The 20,701-nt window shown below is 39.2% G+C and overlaps 2 pseudogenes; one reads left to right on the plus strand and one right to left on the minus strand.

Annotated features, from left to right (window-relative positions):
- Positions 1–9,098: 9,098 nt before the first annotated feature.
- On the minus strand, positions 9,099–18,868 carry Tm9sf3-ps1 (transmembrane 9 superfamily member 3, pseudogene 1; annotated as a pseudogene).
- Or10a5c-ps1 (olfactory receptor family 10 subfamily A member 5C, pseudogene 1) lies at positions 10,839–11,790 on the plus strand (annotated as a pseudogene).
- Positions 18,869–20,701: the final 1,833 nt, after the last annotated feature.

Raw genomic sequence — 20,701 nt, forward strand, 5'->3', positions numbered from 1 at the left:
TTTTTGATTTCTTAATTGTTTTTATTTCCATTTTTAGATCCTGGATGGTTTTGTTCAATTTTATAGGGTTTGTTTTGTAAATAGATATTGTTTAAATTTGGTTTTGTCAGGATGGTAGAAAGTTCAAGTGAAAATGTAAGGATTCTTTGGAGAGTCAGTTGTGTTGGGTAGTGTTTTGCTGGGGCAAACATGTGAAGAACTGTTTTGCTCATGTGGACACAAGTGGAAGACTAAGGCAGACTCATGAAAGAACGTTTCACTGAAGCAGACACAAAAGAGAGGATGTTCTGCCAAAGTAAGAACATACAAGGATGCGTGATAAAGGATTTTTCCTAATGACATGCATGTATTATGTCCACCTTACATTGTGTAATTGAGTTGCATTTGTCAGAACTCCTTGGAGTCAGAGTGATCGGATACACATGCTAAGGCAAGACACACTCTGAGGCAAAACCCATGCAGAGACAAACATGTGAAGGACATGTGATGTTTGGAAGCAATACATAGGACTCAACAAAGGGATGGAGAGAGCTCTTGGCTTGTTGGTACAGCTAGCTGTACAATGCTTGTGGGTCTTTCTTCTTTGCCTATCTTCTCTTACCTGATAGAGACACAGCGGAAAATTTCTCCTGGTGTTCCTGCTGGCCCCTCCTGCTGACCCAAGCCAAGACTGGGGCCTGACTATCTTGCAAGATCCTGTCACCTCTTTTGCTAATCCACTGAACTGGACTGCTGGTATATCTGTGAAATGTTTGTGAGTAGATTGAGTTGTCACTGCCTGTTAACCTGTGAAAGGACCAACTTCCAGTCAACACAGATGAAAGTTGCTCCAAAGAACCTTTCTAAATAATCCCACTTCTCTCATATCCTTTCCTTCCCACTACCTCTGGTAGGTGATCTACTACAAGGGAGGTTAAAGCATTTAAGACTCATCATTAAAAATAAGGTTTGGAAAAAATCAAAGTTACAGAAAGTTTTGTATGGTATAGTAATCTGGGCTGACATTTGTGGTCTCTTAGAGTCAGGAAGAAATCTGTCCAGGCCCTTGTGGCTTTTAGAGTCTTTGTTAAGAAGTTATACAGTGGAAGGGGAAGCCCTGGATCCTGCTAAGACTGAACCCCCAGTGAACTAGATTGTTGGCGGGAGGGCAGCAATGGGGGGAGGATGGGGAGGGGAACACCCATAAAGAAGGGGAGGGGGAGGGATTAGGGGGATGTTTGCCCGGAAACCGGGAAAGGGAATAACACTCGAAATGTAAATAAGAAATACTCAAGTTAATAAAAAAAAAAAAGAAGTTAGGTATAATTCTAATAGTTCTGCTTTTATATGTACATTTAGTGTTTTGATTATTTTGTGGCAGAATATTTTTGGGGTCCAATCTATTTGGTGTTCTGCAAGCTTCTTGTACATTTACAGGCAACTCATTCTTTAGGTTAGGAAATTTTTCTTCTGTGATTTATTATTATTATTATTATTATTATTATTATTATTATTAATTTTTTACACTCCAGATTTTATTGCCCTCCTGGTCCCCTCTCCAACTGTTCCACATCCCATACCTCCTCCCTGAAACCCCTGTCTCCACAAAGATGTCCTTACCCCACCCACTCCACCCAACCTCTAAACTCCCTGCAGCCTCCAGTCTCTGGTTAGGTGCATCTTCTCTGTCTGAACCCAGACCCAGTACTCCTCTTCTGTATATGTGTTGGGGGCCTCATATCAGCTGGTATATGCTGCCTGGTTAGTGATCTAGTGTTTGAGAGATCTTGGGGTCCAGGTTAATTGAGACTGTTGGTCCTCCTACAGAGTTTCATTCCTCCTCAGCTTCCTCCAGCTTTTCCCTAATATAACCACAGGGGTCAGCAGCTTCTGTTTATTGGTTGGTTGCAAATATCTGCATCTGATTCTTTTAGCTGCTCATTGGGTCTTTCAGAGGGCAGTCATGATAGGTCTATTTTTGTTAGTACTCATAGCCTAAGCAATAATGTTAGGCCTTGGGACCTCCCCTTGAGCTGGATCCCATTTTGGGCCTGTTGCTGGACCTCTTTTTCCTCAGGCTTTTCTCCATTTTTGCTCCTGTAGTTCTTTCAGACAGGAACAATTATGGCTCAGAGTTTTGACTATGGGATAGCAACCGGATCCCTCACTTGGTGCCCTGTCTTTCTGATGGAGATGGGCTCTATAAGTTCTCTCTTCCCACTATAGCACATTTCATTTAGAGTTCCTACCTTTGAGTCCTGAGAGTCTCTCACTTCCAAGGTCTCTGGTACATTCTGGATGGTCCTCCCAACCTCCTACCTCCTGAGGTTGCCTGGTTCCATTCTTTCTGCTGCCCTCAGGTCTTCAGCCCTTTTCCCTCACACAATACCAGATCATGTTCCCATCACCTCAGTCCTCTTTCCTTCCCCATCTCGCCCTCCCTTCCCACTTGTGGTTGCTTTTTCTTCCCTCCCAGGTGGGACTCAGGCATCCTCACTTGGGCCCTTTAGCTTGTTGACCTTTTTGAGTTCTGTGGATTGTACCTTTTGTATTCTGTACTTTTTTTTAACTAATACCCACTTATCAGTGAATACATACTATGCGTGTCCTTTTAGATCCTAGTTACCTCACTCAGGATGATATTTTCTAGTTCTAACCATTTGCCTGCAAAACTCAGGATGTCCTCATTCTTAAAAGAGCTGAGTAGTATTCCATCGTGTAAATGAACCACATTTTCTGCAATTATTCTTCTGTCATGGGACATCTGAGTTGTTTCCAGCTTCTGCCTATCACAAATAAGGCTACTATGAATATAGTGGAACACGTGCTCCTGTGGCATGGTGGAACATCTTTAGGGTGTAGTCCCAAGGGTGGTATTGCTGGATCTTCAGGTAGATCTATTTCCAATTTTCTGAAGAAACTCCAAATTGATTTCCAGTGTAGTTATACAGCTTGCAATCCCACCAGCATTGGAGGAGTGTTTCTCTTTCTCCACATCCTCACCAACATGTGTTGTCACCTGAGATTTTAATCTTAACCATTCTGATTGGTATAAGGTGGAATCTCAGGGTCATTTTGATTTGCATTTCTCTTATCACTAAGAATTTTGAACATTTCTTTAGGAGCTTCTCAGTCATTCGATATTCCTCTGTTTTGAATTCTCTGTTTAGTCGTATAACACATTTTTGGTTGGGTTGTTTGGTTTTTTGGTGGTTAGCTTCTTGAATTTATTTATATATTTTGAATATTAGCCCTCTTTTGGATGTGGTGTTATTGAAGTTTCCCAATCTATAGAAGAATTCATTAAAAACCTCCAAACCAAAAAAAGGCCAGGGCCAGATGAATTTAGTTCAGAATTCTACCAGATCTTCAAAGAAGACCTGATACCAATATTCCTCAAAGTATTCCATAAAATAGGAACAGTAGGAACACTATCTAACTCATTCTATGAAGCCACAATTACTCTGACACCTAAACCACACAAGAACCTAACCAAAAAGGAGAACTTCAGACCAATCTCGCTTATGAATATTGATGCAAAAATACTGAATACAATACTTGCAAACTGAATCCAAGAATACAATAGGATGTTACCATCTAACTCTGGTGGGCAAGCAGAAGCATTATCAATAAGTCTATATTTTCAGGGGTACCTCTGGGGATTATCTCACCAGCAATTCATATGAAGATGTACCACTCCTGACACTAGTATTTTTGTTCTGTATTCTGGCTTCCTGGAGCAGACTTGTCCACTCATATAGGGCACTTCCATCAAAAACCTCTTCTAAATTATTTTTCATTAGCACATATAGTAGTGATGTTCCATATAACATTTCAGTCATTTTTAATTTTGGTTAACCCTATTTTCTACTCTCATTTCTTCCATATTGTCACTTCTATCCCTGCTTAGACTTTTGCACACCTATTATCTGCCCCCAACTTCACATAACTAAGTTACGTTTTGTTTTTGTAATTTGTTTAGTATTTGCTTACTGAACTATCAGAAGACCAAAGCTCATGTCCCATTTCCTACTTAATCCTGAAAACAGCCATTACTCCAAAGAGCACTAATTCATTTCTTGGAGGGAAAAGATATTAGACAAATCTGAATATTAGGTTGTGGTGGTTTGAATAAGAATGCCCCTCATGCACACAGATATTTAAATACTTAGTTACCCATGGGTGGAACTATTTGAAAAGATTAGAATAATTGGGAGATGTGGCCTTGTTAGAGAAGGAGTGGCCTTGTCAGAAGTATTTGGAGGAAATGGTTGTAGGCAAAAATCATCATGTCCACAACTTCCTTGTTTGAAGTGGAGGGGTAAGTCCTTGGAAATTTTTCTCCTCCTATACCCTGTGGTATGGCTCCTAATATTTCTCTGTCTATCTTCCTCCTCAATACTGCACTCATAAATTTGTATGGTATATTTGCTCTTATTGGTAGATTTAAGGTTGTTTTTATGTGTCAAGGACACTGGAAGAAAACCTGTAGAATCTGCTAACCTGAGTCGATAAAGAGCTCATAGAGACTAAACTGCCAATCAGAAAGAATGCATGGGACTGACCTCGGCTCTCTGCCCATATGTAACAGTTGTGCAGCTGGGTCTTCATGTGAGACTCCTAAAGCAGGAGTAAGGGCTGTCTCTAACTATATTGCCTGCCTTTGGATTTCTTTTCCCTAACTGGATTCCCTTACTTAGTCTTACTGCAACTTGATATTTGAGACATTGAAGAAAAGGGTAGGAGCAATGGGAAGGAGGAGTAGGGAGTGAGGGACTTGAAAGGAGAGAGCATAAGCTGGAAATGGGGTATAAAATAAACAACTTAGTTAAAATATAATCCAAAAATAGTTTTGAAATTTAGTGGTACATTTAAATGGTAATAAAATTAAAACACATTTAGAATTTTTGCTTTCTCTAGTAAAATTAATTTAAAAGCCTCAAACTCAATAATTTGATTCTGCTTACCCAGTAAACACCAAATGGCAGAACATGCAGGTATGGCAAGTGGCTCTGGAGGATTCAGGATAAACAGTGGCTTCTACAAAGAATTTCTGGGCCATGGGCACTGTCTATGCCTGGCCAGGCAGAGAATGTTGGACTTTGTAGAGTCAAGGTCAAAGATAAGAAATAGATCTTCATCATCAACCTTGAACACATTGACAAAGAAAGAAATGAACATCAAGGCCCTATCATCTAATGTCAATAAGGAATCTGAGATCATTGATTTTTTTCCCTGTAAGTTTTCCTCCAGAATGTGATTTTAAAGTAGACTCATGCCAGTCAGAGAATCAAGTCCAATGCTTTTGTTGTCGTGGGAACTGCAAGAATCACACTGAGTATTATATGTTCCTAGGACATCATCAGTTCCAAGACAAAGATACTCAGCTTTCCTACTCTCTCTGTGCAGAAGAGCTATTAAGAGGAGAATGTAAAACGCTTTCCCATACAAAGTGATAATACAGTGTGGCCTTGTGCAGATAAATCACTTCTAAGACCTAAAGGCACTGGCAACACAGATGCTGTTAATAGCCAGTACTGATGACTTCAGCCAAATACTGTATTGCCACACTGGACAAATTCATAAAGACCCTCATGGCATCTTCAGGACTTGACCCAAGACTGCTGGAAACATAGCCACCAAAGTTTCCTGTCAGGAATTCACCCACTATCTTATAAAACGCACACCTAATCTCCAGCTGTACCTACAACAAAACAGGGTTGTTGTTGTTGTTGTTGTTGTTGTTTACAAAAATATAATACATTAAGCTTGTTAAAATTATTAATCTATTTGCATTCTATTTCTGTCTTGACCTGTTGGCTGACTCCTTTTCAAGAATCCAAAAGGTTTAAGTCACCTGAACAATTAGTGGCCAAGGAGTGTGTCTCCTCCTTATTCAATTTCTTGGAGAACAATCAGCATAGAACACGATAACTAAAGATGATTAATCTACTACTAAGATCTATGTGTTTGGAACACAGTCCCACATATTGCTATATTTCTTACCTCCTGGATTTTTAGAGATCATATAGTCTTATTCAGTGTAAGAATAGTACTTATTCATATAGGGCTTGTCTGCTTGGAGATACCACTGAAAATGGACTAAGATTTGGACTGGAAATGTAGCTCTGTTGGTGGTGTGCTTGCATAGCATATATGAAGTCCTGCTTCAGCATGCTGCACTATACACATTGGGTATACTCCTACACACAGAACTTAGTAACTGGTAAGTCAAGGCAGAAGAGTAAGAAGTTCAAAGTCATCCTCGGCTACATGCAAGACTATCCTGTACTATGAAAACCCTTTTGTAAGAGAATAAATAAATAAAATATAAGCCATATAAGCACAAGAACTATGCCTGGTTTTTTAACATGTATAATTAAATGAGCAGAAGAATGCCACATCTGTGGTAGTATATGACATGAATATTTGTTAAATCGATAAATGATACCTGTTTTTTAACAAACATAAGCAAATTTATTTCATCATAGCATCACTTCTATCCAATGAGAAAATTATCTTTAAACAAATGGAAGCTGAGTGGAAGGGGAAGCCCTGGGTCCTGCTAAGACTGAACCCCCAGTGAACTAGACTGGTGGGGGGAGGGCGGCAATGGGGGGAGGGTTGGGAGGGGAACACCCATAAGGAAGGGGAGGGGGGAGGGGGATGTTTGCCCAGATACCGGGAAAGGGAATAACACTCGAAATGTATATAAGAAACACTCAAGTTAATAAAAAAATAAATAAATAAAATGTAAAAAAAAATGGAAGCTGTGATGCAATCTTCAAATTGTAAACATCAATCAAGAAGGAAGGCCCGAGTGAGGATGTTTAGGAGGGTGAACTAAATAATTATCGGAGTCAAAGAGAGGAAAGGAACCTTGGTGGGAGAAGGGAGAAGGGAAGGGGGTGGGATAAAGTATGAAGGGAGACTGGAAAGAAAGCCAGAGGGCCAGGGGAATGAATGTGATATGAATATGCAGCTACCAGGGGTGGGAGGTAGGGGGAAACCTCTAGAAAGTTTCAGACTTCACATGTGAGAGTCTCACAGTACTCAATCTGGATGACCTTAGCCAAAATGTCAAGCCATGGGGAGATAAAACCTGAAAATAGCACCTGCAGATAGACAGAGCCCCCAGTGGAGGGATGGGTCACCAACATTTCTTCAAAATTTTTGACCCAGAATTATTCCTGTCTAAAAGAAATGCAAGGACAAATACGGAGCACAGATTGAAGGAAAGGCTATCCAATGACTGGCCCAACTTGGGATCTACCCTATGGGTGGGCATCAAACCCAAACCCTGACACTATTACTGATGTCATGTTGTGCTTATAGGCAAGAACCTAGCATGACTGTCCTCTGAGAGACTCTACCAGTAGCTGACTGAGGCAGATGCAAATACTCACAGCCTACCATTGACTAAGGCCAGGGACCACTCTGGAAGAGTTAGGGGAAGGATTGAAGGAACTGAAGAGGATAGCAACCCCATAGGAAGACCAACATATCAACTAACTCAGACCCCCGGGTCATCCCAGAGACTAAGCCACCAACCAAAAAGCATGCATGGGCTGGTCCATGACCCAAGGCACATATGTAGCAGAGGACTGCCCTGCCTGGCCTCAGTGGGAGAGAATACACCTGGTCCTATAGGGAGTTGATACCCTAGGGAAGGGGGACTCAGAGGGATGTTGAGAGGCATAAGGTGGTGAGGATAGGTGAGATAGTGGGTAAAGTGGGTGGGACGGGTGGGGTGAGTGGGAAAGCACCCTCTCCAAGGCAAAGGGGAGGGGGAGGGGTGAAGAACTCTTGGAGGGGGGACCATAAATGGGGAAACAATTGTAATGTAAATAAATAAAACAATTTAATAAATATGAAGAAGGATCAGACTTTAAAAAGCAAAAAATGAAGCTCACAGAGTTTAACAAAACTGGTAAGCATCACAAGTTTCGGAAGCATCTCAGAGCTGGGGTTAAACTTAAGTCATTTAGCTTCATATTCTTAGTATATCTATACATGGCGATAATGCTTCCCTGTCTTATCATTTGGTCTTCTTTCTTGAGGTTTAACATGCTGATATTGGAACTTCATCATGGCCTCTAGGGACAATAGATTCAAGAAAGAGCAGGCCCCACGGGGAATAAAAGAAAATCTACTAACACCTGGGGAAATAAAGGTTCTTTCTCTTCATCTGACTCCAAGGACAAGAGAGACACAGCTAAGGACAACTAACGATTTTCTGTCACCTGTGTCAGCTTCCTCTGCTCCTGTAAGCTCAGTGCAGATGCATCTCATGGCAGTTTTTCAGCCTGCTCAGCAAGGCCAGTGTGTCTCATTTACTATAATTTAAGTATAAAGAGGAGTATTGGTAAATAGATATGAAGAAAGACAAATGGAATGTCTATTACCATTTATATTACTTAAATATTCTCACTGATTCTGATTCTGTCCAACAAATTTCCAGAGATTTTTAAAGAAATTTCCAATCTTTGTAAGCAAAACCTCTCTCATTAATTATAAGATATTGCCATTTATCATGTATTCATTATTACCATTGCCCTTTTGGTAACTTTTATTTAGCATTCAAAGTAATGGGTTCATTAAACAGTACATCTTTGGAAATGCATTCAAAGCTCATTGACATGCTGGATCTGACAGATTTTTTAATTTGCTATAAAATTCTGATTTTATACGAATAAATATGATAGTTTTGTGGAAGACATAACCAATTATGACAACCAGCAGATATGATGAAGATATTTCCAAACATCCAATTGCCCCCTCATCATAAAGGATTCCATTACAAAGCAACTTCTTTCCATTTGTCAATACATACCTTTACTTTAAAGATACAACTTAGATACTTTTATGATACTCCCTGAAGTTTACTTTTGCTTTCAGTGGGGTAGAGAAATCTGATAATGGCTTTGAAAGCTGGAATACAATACCACAATCAGGATGGTAACCTTTCCATAAAAATGTCTGAGGGTAAGCAATTTTCTTTCTTATTTTTATTTATTTTCCACCATTTATTTTTCTAACCAGGCCACTTAACAGAATTTTGCTTAGTGCACTCGAAATTTAAGAAAAATAAAGTACAAATCAGTTTAATATAGAATAATCACTGTGTGACCTTTTTTAATCCATAACTTGTATGACAGAGCTGGCTTTGTCTTTCAGTGATAGCAAGAAAGTTTCTACTTGAAAGTGACTGCTACATTATTGATCCCTTTACTATTTTGAAATACTTTATTAGAAAACTCAGGATATTACATGCTTCAGGAAATTTTTTATCAGTTTAACCATAGTCATTCTGTTATAAAAAAATCTCCTGTTCCTTCATAGAGCTTTAATATTTTAAAGATAGCTTGATATTGACATTATTAATTGATAATATTGAGCTTTCTTCATTAAGTTTTTTCCTGCTTAGTGAACACTCCTGGGAAAGCTGAGCCTGCAACCTAGTCACCTTGTTTCTGGGCACAGAACTTTCATTCCTCTTCTTCATTCATACTATATCCTCTGGCCTCACACTTGTCAGAATGATCTTTCTGTAAGACATATATGAATATTTCATTCCACTAACCCAATGATCACATGGTTTATTCACGTACAGAATAAAGTCTGGATTCATTAGCATGGGATAAAAATCTAAGAGTGTTTTATTTTTGAGACAACCTTACTTTCTCAGACAGGCTGTTCTGGAACTCATGTCATCACTTACATCCCACATGGTGAAATTGCAGGTATGAACAATTACAATGTTTTGATTCTTATGGTGATTCCCTAAACATGTTCAGTAAATCTCATTTTCCAACTTGATCTCACCATGTTTTGTTTAGAAACCAATATCCTAGATTGTAACAATGATGCTAAGATTTTGTTGGTAATCAACAAAATTAGAACTAAAAATACACATAGGATCCATTTCTGTCTGAGAGAACTTCAGAACTGGTTGTTTTTAATGATATATGTCCCCTTCATTATCTTCTCCACTATCTTAATTGCTATTTTGTTTTAGAAACTTCATTAATTCTCAGAAGCAATGAGGAACAAGTCCTCAGACAAATTAGAAGAATTCTGTAAAATATAATTTAGTAGACATCAGAATGGATTTTCCACTCAGCAGGTATGTTTAAAAACCTACTACATGACAGGAGTGGCAGTGCACACCCTTACTCACAGCACTAAGGAGGTGGAATCAGAGTCAGGAGAATCATGGGTTCAAGGACAAACAGGGTTATAGAATGAGGCCATATTTTAAAAAAAAATTCCTATTTCCACCATTGCTCTGAGGTCAGTGAGATCACATAGAAAATAGAAATTTCAGAGGGAGGAGAATCATTATTTTGATAGACACTAGCCCCTCACTCACTTCTCAAACTCAGGACTCATGAAAATTAGAAAAATGATTAGTTAGCCCATCTGCTACTCCAACTCTATTTCTATTACTATGTTGTGTTCTTTGTGAAATTATAAATATTGTATATATTTCCCAAAAGTTGGGTTCAAACTGTTTGAGAATAATCAGTTTCTCAAAAGTTTGGGAGCCTGCAGAACAACAATAATATATGTGTCAATGTCCCTTCTAAAGACTCAAGGATCTGCCTATGCTTGACCTTTATAAATGTTAATTTACAAACTAGGAAAAATGAAATTTACAAGCCCATTCAGGCATGTCCCAGCTTAAACACTAAGAATTCCTCTTCTTCCAACAGATCCTGATATGCACTCTTTCCTGAAAATAATCAGTAAACCAGAGAGGCAAAAACAAACAAAAATATTAAAAATCAGCGTAGAACCTGATTTGTGTGCTGAAGAATGTGTCTTCAAGTATACACTGCAGATTTATACCCACGTTCATGGCTACAGGAAACCAGACAAGAGTAACTGAGTTTATCCTCATGAGCTTCTCTTCCCTGCCTACTGAAATACAGACCTTGCTCTTCCTGGCATTTCTCAGCATCTATTTAGTCACTCTGCTGGGAAACAACCTCATCATTCTGGTGACATTGGCTGACCCCATGCTGCAAAGCCCCATGTATTTCTTTCTCAGGAACTTATTCATCTTAGAGATTGGCTTTAACCTGGTCATTGTACCCAAAATGTTGGGGACTCTGATTGCCCAGAACACAAGTATCTCCATCCTTGGCTGTGCCACTCAGATGAATTTCTTCTTCTTCTTCGGAGTGGCTGAGTGCTTCCTCCTGGCCACCATGGCCTATGACCGCTATGTAGCCATCTGCAGTCCCTTACATTACCCAGTCATCATGAACCAAGGGACACGTGTCAAACTGGCTGCTGCTTCCTGGTTTCCAGGATTCCCTGTAGACACTGTGTCTACCACATGGCTCTTCAGTTTTCCATTCTGTGCCGAAAACAAGGTGAATCACTTCTTCTGTTATGGTCCACCTGTGCTGAGGCTTGTCTGTGCAGACACAGCACAGTATGAAGTCTTTGCCATTGTCGGAACCATTCTGGTGCTCATGATACCCTGCCTGCTGATCCTTTGTTCCTACACTCTCATTGTAGCTTCCATCCTCAAGATTCCATCAGCTCAAGGGAAGCACAAAGCCTTTTCCACCTGCTCCTCACATCTGCTTGTTGTCTCTCTTTTCTATGACTTCCAGCCTCACTTACTTTAGGCCTAAATCAAATAATTCTCCTGAAAGCAAGAAATTGTTATCATTGTCCTACACTGTTGTGACTCCCATGTTGAACCCCATCATCTATAGCCTGAGAAATAATGAGGTAAAGAATGCCCTTAGCAGAACCTTCCACAAGGTCCTGGCCCTCAGAAAATTTATCCTGTAGATATTAAAATATATGGTTAATATTTTTCTGTTGGATTTTTGTCAGAAAATTGTATATGGACATCCTAAAACAATAATGATTTAGATGTTTTTTAAATGTCCCATACAGGATTAACAAAATTAAATGTTTCTAAATTACAAATTTTGCTTCAGTAGGAGTTTCAGAAAAGAAGAAAACAACCCTCTTCCAAATGAAGTATGATATACACATTTTGAAAAAAACCCAATGTTTCATGCAATGGTAGGCAAGATGTAAAATGCCACCCAACCCCCTGAGTTTCTACACCAATCATCATTCCAAAAATGTCCTCCAGTAAATTTATACATTCAAATGCATCCAGGAACCTACATGTCCACAACATTATTAATGTTATATACACTTATTGCCCGCATTGTTTTTTAATAATTTCTTATGTAAAGCCTTCATTGAACCCCCCACAAAAGATGTAAGACTAACTTGGGGATACAGAGGAGAATATAATCACTTTAGAGATTCAGTTAAAATAAAAATTATCTAAATCTCCAAATGTTTAATAAAAACAATCTTCCCCATTTATCCCTTTGCTTGTTAACTGTACAGTAAGTTGTATTATAGAGAGTACACTATTTTCATTCTGTATCTTCTTTGGATGGAATTTAGAAAGCTGGTTAATTTTAAGAAAAATAAATGTGGTTGATCCAACTAAGTTTAAGTTAACAGATTCCATTCAGAATTTAAAAGTTTTTAATTTTGTTTAAAACAGTATTGCAGTTGAATGGAGAGACAACCTAAACAGGTAAAAAAAAACCCAGGGTTAATATATTAAAAAGTCCCACAACACATCAACAGTGGCAGTAAAATAAGAGAAAAAGTAATCTTCCTGGAACATCATTTTTAATAACATAGAAACACCAAGTGCCAGGAAGATTTCTACATATGGAACTTTAGCATCCAAGTTTCACTCTAGGTATTTTATTGGAACAAATGTTTTAAATAAACTATTTGTCTTCTTCACTGAAGAGAGCTGGTCTATTTCATCTTTAATGAGCTGTTTAGGGAAGATTAGCCATGTACTGTGGTAATACCAACTGCATAAAACCCAAGCATCTGCTGTGAACAGTTAGTTCTTTCTAAGATCCCAAGAACTTAGGATCAATGGAAATAGATGTTACTTGATGCCATCCACAAAAGAAACCCACATAGTGCCCATTGTTACACCCAAATCTCTTCTTGCAATCATTCTTCTTTTCTGTGCAAGTTCCACCCTTATGAAAGAGAAACTGATCTGAGGTTGTCTCGGGTGTCTAGTCAATTTTCATATTAGTATAGATTTTTCCAACAAGGGCACTTGTTCCTATGTCACCAGTTGCTCCACATGTTATCCCCAAGGTTGTGCTAAATATTGACATATATCCAAAGTAAAATGATGTTTGAAATAAACCATACATCTTTGTTTTTAAAAAACATAGATTGCAGTCGATGCAGCAGGGAGAAAACTTGTCCATTGCCACCTATAATTCTCTCATTTAGCAGGAAGTATGTGCAAACAATGATCACACAGACAGTCACAAGGCACTGGATGAACAGCACCAAAATCATGAAGCCATAGTAGATCGTATATGCCCAGAAAGACAAGAAGGTGAAGTACACTTCAGTAAAGATTGAGCCAAAGAATAAAATTCCTCCCAGGCAAACAATAGACCATAAACCATTTTTTCCTCCAAGATAAGATGAGGCATAGCATTGACATGACAAGGGAAGTTGGGCTGACCTGACAGACTATGGTCCAGTATTATACCAATGAGATTTAGAGGAATGACAAGAAAAAAAAGATGTAATAAACAGTCACCATTGTTCCAAAAGGAATGGCTCTAGAAGCATGGTAATAAATGGCTATAAAGTTGAAGAAGGACGAAGTGCCACACACCATAACTGAGATTAGGAATGCCCTAACAAACATCTGCTTTATCTATCTCCTCCCTCCTTGTCTATTATACTGACTTCCTCCAAAGTACCCATTCACTGGAGAGGTAGCAGCATAGACAAATATGGCTATACTGAGCATTGATTGCCTCTCTGTATGTAAATCCTCTATCATGGCAACAATAATAACAATGAGAAACACAGCAAGTATCTGACATCCAGAGTCAATGACAGAGGAGAATATCAGAGGGTGACTTGACTGTCTGAACAGATATCCATGCCCATGTCATCCATTTCATCTCCTTTAACATATCAGTCAATATTTTTCTTAAAGTTCTCATTAAAACCATTGAAACTAATCCCACTAAGAAGACCATCATGAAGGTATTAAAAATTGAAAAACTAGTGAATACTATGTTGAAAAAGAATGGATCAACATATGCTCATGCATTGGCAGGATTAATATAGTAAAAATGGCCATTTTTCCAAAAGCAATCTAAAGTTCAATGCAATCCCCATCAAAATACCAATCCAATTCTTCAGAGAGTTAGACAGAACAATTTCCAAATTCATCTGGAATAACAAAAAACCCAGGAAAGCTAAAACTATCCTCAACAATAAAAGTACATCAGGGGGAATCACTATCCCTGAACTCAATCAGTATTACAGAGCAATAGCGATAAAAACTGCATGGTATTGATACAGAGACAGACAGATAGACCAATGGAACAGAATTGAAGACCCAGAAATGAACCCACACACCTATGGTCAATTGATTTTTGACAAAGAAGCCAAAACCATCCAATGGAAAAAAGATAGCATTTTCAGCAAATGGTACTGGTTCAACTGGAGGTCAACATGTAGAAGAACGCAGATCAATCCATGCTTATCACCCTGCACAAAGCTTAAGTCCAAGTGTATCAAGGACCTCCACATCAACCAGATATACTCAAACTAATAGAAGAAAAAGTGGAGAAGCATCTCAAACACATGGACACTGGAGAAAATATCCTGAACAAAACACCAATGGCTTATGCTCTAAGATCTAGAATCGACAAATGGGATCTCATAAAACTGCAAAGCTTCTGTAAGGCAAAGGACACTGTGGTTAGGACAAAACGGCAACCAACAGATTGGGAAAAGATCTTTACTGATCCTACAACAGATAGTGGGCTTATATCCAAAATATACAAAGAACTCAAGAAGTTAGACTGCAGGGAGACAAATAACCCTATAAAAAATGGGGTTCAGAGCTAAACATAGAATTCACAGCTGAGGAATGCCGAATGACTGAGAAACACCTAAAGAAATGTTCAACATCTTCAGTCATAAGGGAAATGCAAATCAAAACAACCCTGAGATTTCACCTCAAACCAGTGAGAATGGTTAAGATCAAAAACTCAGGTGACATCAAATGCTGGTGAGGATGTAGAGAAAGAGGAACACTTCTCCATTGTTGATGGGATTACAGACTGGTACAACCATTCTGGAAATCAGTCTGGAGGTTCCTCAGAAAATTGGATATTGAACTACCTGAGGACCCAGCTATACCTCTCTTGAGCATATAGCCAAAAGATGCCCCAACATATAACAAAGACACGTGCTCCACTATGTTCATCGCAGCCTTATTTATAATAGCCAGAAGCTGGAAAGAACCCAGATGCCCTTCAACAGAGGAATGGATACAGAAAATATGGTACATCTACACAATGGAATATTACTCAGCTATAAAAAACAATGACTTTATGAAATTCATAGGCAAATGGATGGAACTGGAAAATATCATCCTGAGTGAGGTAACCCAATCACAGAACAACACACAGGTATGCACTCATTGATAAGTGGCTATTAGCCCAAATGCTTGAATTACCCTAGATGCACAGAACACATGAAACTCAAGAAGGATGACCAAAATGTGAATGCTTCATTCCTTCTTTAAAAGGGGAACAAGAATACCCTTGGCAGGGAAGAGAGAGGCAAAGATTAAAACAGAGACTGAAGGAACACCCATTCAGAGCCTGCCCCACATGTGGCCCATACATATACAGCCACCCAATTAGACAAGATGGATGAAGCAAAGAAGTGCAGACCGACAGGAGCCGGATGTAGATCGCTCCTGAGAGACACAGCCAGAATACAGCAAATACAGAGGCGAATGCCAGCAGCAAAGCACTGAACTGAGAATAGGTCCCCTGTTGAAGGAATCAGAGAAAGAACTGGAAGAGCTTGAAGGGGCTCGAGACCCCAAAAGTACAACAATGCCAAGCAACCAGAGCTTCCAGGGACTAAGCCACTACCTAAAGACTATACATGGACTGACCCTGGACTCTGACCTCATAGGTAGCAATGAATAGCCTAGTAAGAGCACCAGTGGAAAGGGAAGCCCTTGGTCCTGCCAAGACTGAACCCCCAGTGAAAGTGATTGTTGGGGGAGCGCAGTAATGTGGGGAGGATGGGGAGGGGAACACCCATATAGAAGGGGGGGTGGAGGGGTTAGGGGGATGTTGGCCCGGAAACCGGGAAGGGGAATAACAATCGAAATGTAAATAAGAAATACCCAAGTTAATAAATATAAAAAAATAAAAATAAAGAAAGAAATAAACTCATTTTTAAAGTAAAATAAGATATTTATCGAATCTATCTTCAAATTTTACATCTGATTTTTGTCCATTTTACCAAATATGACATCTGTATTTTAGCATTTGCAACCAGTTTGAACTTTCTTCCATAGTTAGATTAGCATCAACAATTAGATTACCAATAAAGTCTATTTCAAGTTTTTTGAAGTTTCAAAGATAGTAATCTTCTCCATTTTCATCTGCTTCACCAACAATACCCCGTCTTTTTATGTCTTCTATGTACATCTGATACCAATGGTGATTCTTGATAGCATACCCAAAGTCATCTCTCTTTTCCTTTTCTAAGTCAATCTCACAGTAAGTACCTGGCATCACTTCATCTTTAAATTTAATATCCAGACCACTAAATTCTTGAAGTGCTTCTTCCAAAGTTTCACAGTAATGACTGACACCTTTTTTTGACCCCACATATAATGGAAGTGGAAAGTATTTATATGTTTCTTGGAGATTGTGATAGGGCCCAACAGTATTCATCCATAAAACAACTTTTTTTATTTCTTTCTTTCTTTTCTGGATATTTTTTACTTACATTTCAAATGTTATCCCCTTTTCTGGATTCCTCTCTGGAACCCCCCATCACATCTCCCTGCTTCTATGAGCATGCTCCCCTAGCCATCTACCCACTCTCTCCCACCTCCCCACCCTGGCGTTTCCCTACACTGGGTCATCAAACCTTCACAGAACCAAGGGCCTCTCCTTCCATTGATGCCCAACAAGGCCATCCTCTGTTACATATGTGGCTGGAGCCATGGGTCACTCCATGTGTATTCTTTGGTTAGTAGTTTAGTTCCTGGGGGGCTCAGCATCATCTAGTTGGTTGATATTGTTGTTCTTCCTATGGGGTTACAAACAACTTCAGTCCTTTCTCTCCAACTCCTCAACTGGGGAGCCCGGTTCTCAGTTCAATGGTTGACTTCCAGCACCTTCATCTCTATCAGTAAGGCTTTGGCAGAACCTCTCAGGAGCCACCTATATCAGGCTCCTATCAGCATATAGGTCTTGGCATCCACAAAGTGTCTGAGTTTGGGGACTGGATATGGGATGGATCCCCAGGTGGGGCAGTCCCTGGTTGGCCTTTCCTTCAGTCTCTGCTCCATACTTTGTCTCTGCATTTCCATCCATTGCCTAAGAATTTCATAAAATCATTGTTTTTAATAACTGAGTAGTATTCAATTGTGTAAATGTACCACATTTTCTGTATCCATTACCAGATGTCTTCTTGAAAGACATCTGGTTTCTTTTCAGCTTCTGGCTATTGTAAATAAGGCTGCTATGAGCATAATGGAGCATGTATCTTTGTTGTAAGTTGGAGCATCTTTTAGGTATATGCCCAGAAGTGCTATAGCTGGGTCCTCAGGTAGTACTGTGTCCAATTTTATGAGGACCCACCAGTCTAATTTCCAGAATACTTGTATTCTCACCAACAATGGAGGAGTGTTACTCTTTCTCCACATCCTCACCAACATTTGCTGTCACCTGAGTATTTGATCTTAGCCATTCTCACTGGTGTGAGGTGGAATCTCATGGTTGTTTTGATTTGCATTTCCCTGATGACTAAGGATGTTGAACATTTCTTTAGGTGCTTCTCAGCCATTCGATAATCCTCAGGTGAGAACTCTTTGTTTAGCTCTGTGCCCCATAGGGTTATTTGATTCTCTGGAGTCTAACTTCTTGAGTTCTTTGTGTATATTGGATATTAGCCCTCTATTGGATGCAGGATTAGTAAAGATATTTCATGATCTAATGATTGCCATTTTATCCTATTGGCAGTATCCTTTGTCTTACAGAAGCTTCGCAATTTTATGAGGTCCCATTTGTGGAGTCTTGATCTTAGAGTATAAGCCAGTGGTGCTTATATAGTGAATTGCGTTGATGGACTTCCATATATTGAAACATCCCTGGATCCCTGGTATGAAGCCTACTTGATAATGATGGAAGATTATTTTGATGTGTTCTTGGACTCAGTTTGTGAGAATTGTATTGAGTATTTTTAAAACTATATTCGTAAGTGTGTTCTTGCTAGTCAGACTGAGCCTGAGGCAGTGGCAGCAGAAGCAGCAGAAGCAGCAGAAGCAGCAGAAGCAGCAGAAGCAGCAGGAGCAGCAGGAGAAGCAGGAGAAGCAGCATCAACAATGCAAGGGCTGCCACCAAGCCAGAAGCATGACCAGAAGTGGCCTCATTCTTCATACTCCCACAGGCTATGGGCAGACCCACCAACTTCTCTGCTGATGCTACTGATTCACATCAACCTGGTGCAGACAAATGCATGGAGCTGAGGCCCAGCCACTGTGTCAGCCAAGGTCACCGCCTGCTCTTCTCCACCTCTGCCCGCTCTTCTCCACCTCTGCCCACTGGCCTCCCAATATTTGTTGAATGGAGAAAATATATTTGTGATTCATATCTACCTATTGATCTCCATTGTGATGAATTCTGGTTGCAAATATGGATTTTGGAAATCTCAATGGAAGAAGAAAAACAAATGTAGTTTAGACATATTATTGGCATCAATACAAAATTTCCTTTACCTGCCAAAGATGCACTCACAAAAATGTATCTTTATTTTCTTACTTAGTTTCTATTCTTACTTAGTTTTTATTCTATACTCATAAACTTATCTAGATTTTGAGGGGAATATGAAACATAAGGAACCCAGAGGGGAAAAAATGCAAGATAACCTACGAATATTGTAGACAAAAGAGGTTTCAAACTCTCTTGAATTTAAAAGGTATGGCCTAGTGGTTTAGATGCCCACAGGTGAGAACTATTATGGCTTCCCATAGTGACCTTCTTCTTGGGCTTGCCATTCCTGTACTCCGTAAGCTTCCGTATTGTGCATGCTTTTCACCTTTCCAATGAACACATATTTGCCATCCAACCACTTCGATCTGGGCAAGCCAGATGAAATTTAGAACTATTTGTGCTTTGTTCAGCTTTTTCTATGAACAAAGTACCAGGGCCTGTTTGCTTCAGGATGAAGTTCTTATCTTCAGATTTTTCCCTGTGGGTGGACTTCCTGAGAGTGACATTACGGCATGTGAAGCCACCACCTCACCAAATGAATCTTGGAACAATTCTGTGAACAGAGGAAGCTTTATAACCAAGCCCTGTACAGTGCTCAGAGTTTGATAGTTTTCTTGTGGAACTTTGTTTGCAAACATCTCACAGGATATTCATTCAGTCCACGGGTTCAACATCAACATCAAACACAATATCAAAGAACAGTGGGGTTGATCATAGCTGATAGCAACTGGCTACAGAGGACAGCAGAATCTTCAAAGCTTTATCCCTTAATTTACTGAGTCTGTTGGCATTGCAACAGTTCCATTGCAGATTTCAAGATTATTTTACTCCTGTGGAATACACACACACACACACACACACACACACACACACACACATTTTTCTGTATAAAATGGCTAGTAATGTTAACATGGGACCATATTGAAGAAAAAGAGGGAAAATCATTTTGAATCATAGTCATTTCCTCTTTCTCTGTGTAATTTGAACTCTTCATTCTTCAAAAGATTTTGAAAGTCCTGATCCCACCCTCGGAATCAGTCTCCTCTTGAAAAGGTTCATTATTCGTGCCTTTGAGGTATTGTTTCTTCTGAGCTAACTAGGATGCATCACAGAACACTAGTTCCATAGCCCTCATGAACATGCCTGCATAACCTCAATGGCCACTTCCTTCCCACTGAGTCCTTCCCAGGGAGAATGTCCTGAGATTCTGTGAGCACCCTGGCTCACATGTAGGTCCTTATGCCTTGTTGAAGTGGTATCTTACGCATCAGTCATGGTACTGCTTTCATCAGAGCATGAATTACAGACCAGCTGAGACCAGGAGATCTTTAATTCTAGGATTCCTTTCATAACCTCATGGCACTTTATTTTATAGATGTGTCATTCATTTATTTATTCATTTACTGTTACAAATCTTGCTGTCAAGATTGACCTTTTCCATATTCTTTTAACGTTTCTAGTGGTAGTCTGACAGATATAAATCTAGAAAACAAACATCTTGAGCAAATATAAATATATGAATTTTTAAGTGAAATAAATCTAGAAGGATCAGGAAAAATTAATGAGTATGTGAGAAAAAAGGTACACATTTCATTTGAACCTCAGAATACATACTTCAGGTAATTAATACCGTTAATGTATTGGTATCTCATTTTTCTTTTAAAAGGCTGTCACAATTAGGTTGGCCAAATTCATGCAGTCTTTCAAGGACCTGTTGTGATGTCTCATGCAGTGTGTATTACTTTTATGTGCTTATATTCCAAGTTTATTGATAATTTCAATTTTATAAATACTTGTGTTTATTTTTTAAACAAATTTGCCTTCTCTTGAAGTACCTGCAGCTTTTTCAA

The sequence above is a fragment of the Rattus norvegicus genome, chromosome 1, assembly GCF_036323735.1.
Source record: "Rattus norvegicus strain BN/NHsdMcwi chromosome 1, GRCr8, whole genome shotgun sequence".
In the NCBI taxonomy this organism is placed as follows: Eukaryota; Metazoa; Chordata; class Mammalia; order Rodentia; family Muridae; genus Rattus; species Rattus norvegicus.